A 4,303-nucleotide genomic window follows, 5' to 3' on the forward strand; every position below is an offset into this window, starting at 1 on the left:
CCCCTGGAAGGTGTCCCCAATGGAGGCCCATGGGGACAGGGATCTGAGACGTCTCACTTCTCTCGGCCCAACGACAATCTACGGAGGCTTCCTCAGGGTGGCCCACCCTGCCTCCTCCTCAGGCCCACATCAGTCACCCCCAGTCCTCCTCACCCCCAGCCTCTGGCTCTGTGGTCTCAGCGCGCTGCCTTTCTGGCAACAGAAGCTGGGCACGGCGCTGCAGGTCCGAGCCTGGCACATTGACCTGCAGGTAGGCCAGCAGCGCGTGCAAGCTGGGAAAGTCCGGAGGCTGCACAAAATCCCCTGGATACCTTTCCACCCACGTATCCAGGATGGCATAGACGGCCCTGGGGACAGACATGGAGGCAGAGAAGTCAGAGCACAGGGTACGCATCCAAACCAATATTCCCGGGAACCCCTGTGGGAACCTGGGCCCCTGGGCTTCCAGCTCCTGTCCCAGACCTGTCGGACTCCTTGTCCACCTGCGACCTGGCAGTCCTTCCGAGACAGGCCTGCTCCCACCCGGCAGGCTGGCCAAAAGCCGCTAGGAGTGGGAGTCCTTGATCAATGGGGTGAGCATTTCTGGACTTCTTAGGGGAGCTGGACGCACTCCTCAGTCTGTCTCCTTGCCCACGTGCCAGTTGAATTCAACTGCATGTGCCCAGGGAGGGGTGGTGTCTGGCCTCTTAATTATCCTCACTGCACTCGCCTCTGCTCCATGAAGATCCATCCCAGGAGGGAACAAAGGGACTCTGTCTCTAGCCAGGCCTTCCCGGGACCCTCCACATACCTCCACCGTTACCTCCTCTGCCCATTCACTAGGTATGGATGGACTCTCCTGTGATCTTTAGGTCTGTTTCCACTGACACTCACCTCCCACAGGGTGTGGGATGTCTGCTCCCTGAGCTCTACTGGGTCACCACTCTCCCTGAGCCCCCTCTGAGCACCCAGCATGCAGGTGCCAACAGAATGCTGTGCGATGGTTCCTAAATCCTGCATTCTGGGTCCCAGAATTGGGGTAGAGAGAGGGCTGGGAGGGCGCAGAGATGGAGCATGACCCTCTCAGGGGTTGAAGCTGTCCTCGATCCCCCTCTGCTCTCCCACAGTGCTCACACTCCTACCCCAGCTCCCCAGGGCACCTTCCCAGTTTCCAGCAGAAGCTCTCAGACCTTTACCGTAAAGCAGGAATCACAGAGGTGTGCGTGAAGGTCCAGCAGCCCCTCGAACTCACAGTACCCTCACTACCCTGCTGGAGAGGGAAGGCCCTCCTGGAGCAGCCAAAGTTTACTCACATGTTGTGCTGCTCCTGGGGCCCGCCGACCTCGTCATCCGTGGAGTAAACACATCCGAATCTAGAGGAGGCCAGGGGGCATCGCATGAGATGTCTGTGGATGTTGGCTCTCACCGCCTGACCCTCGACTAGCCTGCAGCCCTGGGGTGCTGTCTGTTCTGTGCAGGGACCCCATTCAGCTCCTAGATAATTGCCTCCACCTACTGGGGCTTCCTGAATGCTTGCTGAATGAAAGGGCCCCAACCAGCCCATCACCGATATCTGAGTGGGCCTGGCCCCTGCTCACCCTCAGGGATGCCTGCTCTGGATTCACCCAGACACAGACCCCAGAAGGAATCTCAGATCTCCCTTTCAATGGCAAAGGAGCCCAGCTCAAGATCACATTGAGAGTCAGGAATGAGGCAGAGGCTTCATCATGAGGGCACGGGAATGTTCAAAGAGCATGCCCACAGGCCCTCCAGCATACTTTTCCACTGGCACAGTCTCCCAAGTATTCTTTCCCTACAAGACCTCCCTGAGTACCTATAATACCTCTGCCCCAGTTAGGAGCAAGGGAAGCTTGGGGAAGCTTGGGGTCCTGCCAAAGTCTCACAACCAGGCATTGGCCAAATCCCACGGAGCAGTTAGGGGCAGGGGAGGGTGCTCACCTTGCAAAGAGGAGTGCCAGCACCTCCTGGGTGGTAGCAAATGTGCGGTATATTTCCAGAAACATATGAACATAGTTTAGATCTTGTTTTATGACGGCAGTCACCAGGTAATCAACAATGGCCTCCAAGGAACTGGCCCGAGTGTTCCATAGTATCGAGGTCTTATTCCTTTTCCTCGTTGAACCATTTTTCCCCTGAGGTGAATCAGAGGAGACATGAGTCAGTGCTGTGGCCACCAGGAGGGTTGGGGCTTGGAGGGCAGAATGAGCCCCCAGATCTCAGGGACTTATGCAAGAGGTGGGACAAGAGAGCCCAGAGTCCGAAAAACAATCGCGTGACTCAGTGTCTCATTGGGTTCAGCCTAAGGCTCTTGGTTTTGCTTCAGGTCATGGTCTCCGTGTCCTGAGGCTGCGCTCCTCGTAGGGCTGTGTCCATAGGGCAGTGTCTGCTTGAGGATTCTGTCTCTCCCTCTGCTTCTCCCCACTCTCCCCCTGCCTCCCTCTCAATCCATCAATCAACCAATCAATTAAGAACCCTTTAAGGAAGGGGTGTCTGTGTGGCTCAGTGGGTTAAAGCCTCTGCCTTTGGCTCAGGTCATGATCTCAGGGTCCTGGGATCGAGCCCCGCATCGGGCTCTCTACTCAGTGGGGAGCCTACTTCCCCTCTCTGTCTCAGCCTGCCTCTCTGCCTACTTGTGATCTCTGTCTGTCAAATAAGAAATGAAATTTAAAAAAAGAAAGAAAGAAAGAAACCTTAAAGGAAAAGAGAAAATGTTCTTGATATCCATACAAAGAATTGAAAAAAATGATGTCTGAACTTGCTAGTATCTCAGGTCCTTTTGTGAGCAGAGTATTGGTAGCACGTCCCTGCAGGAGTGGCATGGATCCTGTAATTTCTCATGACATAGCCCATTATTTTTATTTTTTTGAAAGATTATTTATTTATTTATTTGACAGAGAGAGAGAGAGAGGGGTCACAAGTAGGCAGAAAGATAGCCAGCCAGTCAGGGGGAAGCAGGCCTCCACGCTAAGCAGAGACCCTGACGTGGGCCTCGATCCCAGGATCATGAGACCATGACCTGAGCTGCAGGCAGAGGCTGAACCCCCTGAGCCACCCCGGCACCCAACACATCTCATTCTTGAGATGAGAACACAGACGTTTTAAGTGAGAGGGCTTAGGATAGGAGGGCACGTAGGCTATAGGATGCAGCATGTTCATTGGCCACAGAAGGGGATTATATCCAGTCCTGTCCCTGTAAAGGGCTCGATGCCGGTGATAAATGACTGGCCTTCCGGACTGCCGTGCAGTGCAGTGAGGCCCCTGTTCCTCACCCTAGGGGCCCCAAAGATGTGTTCCATCAAAACAAAAGCACAGAGCAAGAGACAGAGTACCATGGGCCCCATGTCCTTTTGGATCAGAGTCTCTCAACTCACTCTTGCAAATAATCATTTGCAAGATTTGTATAGCCTGAGGAAGGAACTGTTGGGCCAATGGGGACACCTGGGAGCACGAGTTAGGAAAATGCCTAGGCCAGGGCAAAAGGAGTCTAGATAAATGGGATGAGATCTGGTCTAAAGTCTCTTTAATGATATTCCTATAAGTATGTGGACAATGACCCTGGTTCTGTCGAAGGCATGGGCAGGACCATGAGGGCCAGTTTGGGGAATAGATGGGATGCAGATTCATGGGAGTACAGGACTCTAGGAGGCCAGGCTGGCTTCTAGGAAGTGGGGCCCTTGGTGCTGCATCGGCGCCCCAGGGGTCGGGTCTCCCCAGCACCTGCACTCACCCTGAGCCAGCGCCAGACTCCGTTGGCCCTGTGCGGCTGCTTGTCCTTCGAGGAAGGAGAGCAGGGGATGTCAACATTCAGCTCCTGCACCATGTCCTCTGGAGCGTTCTGTAAAGACAGTGCCCGGCAGCCAGGCAGGAGGCCTTAGAGCCCTGTCTGGAGGCCTTTGGTCTTCAGACCCAGGGCGCTCCATTCCAGACACACCATAGCCCAGGCTGCAGACCCCTCCCCCAAGGAGAGAAACGTGGCCCAGCTTCAGGGCCTTGGATGTGCTCTGGCACAGCTAAGAGGCACCTCAGGAATCCCCTATGCACCTGGCCCACCATGACATTGGTGTGAACAAGAAGGGATCACCAGGGTATCCACTGTGCTCACCCTCCTCCAGCCCATTAACGGGAAACCCCACATATCCCTCCTCCCCTCAAACTCCAGAGGAAGTGTTGGGGCTTCCCTAGGACAGTTCAGAGGGGTGAGCATTGCATAGTCTCCTCGTAGTAAGTACCTTATGGCATCTCCCTCGAAACGCCCTGAGGCATCGTGGGGGTGGTTTTAGCCAATGGCTCCAGGAAGAAAACA

General features: G+C 55.0%; 1 long non-coding RNA gene across 1 annotated transcript; it reads right to left on the reverse strand.

Annotated features, from left to right (window-relative positions):
- Nucleotides 1-254: 254 nt before the first annotated feature.
- Nucleotides 255-3,765, reverse strand: LOC122906959. The gene is made up of 4 exons (XR_006384643.1): nucleotides 3,728-3,765; nucleotides 1,939-2,132; nucleotides 1,293-1,352; nucleotides 255-347 (listed from the first exon to the last, which is right to left on the reverse strand). It is a non-coding gene; the product is annotated as an uncharacterized LOC122906959 (long non-coding RNA).
- Nucleotides 3,766-4,303: the final 538 nt, after the last annotated feature.

This window comes from Neovison vison, chromosome 5 (assembly GCF_020171115.1).
Source record: "Neovison vison isolate M4711 chromosome 5, ASM_NN_V1, whole genome shotgun sequence".
Lineage (NCBI taxonomy): Eukaryota > Metazoa > Chordata > Mammalia > Carnivora > Mustelidae > Neogale > Neogale vison.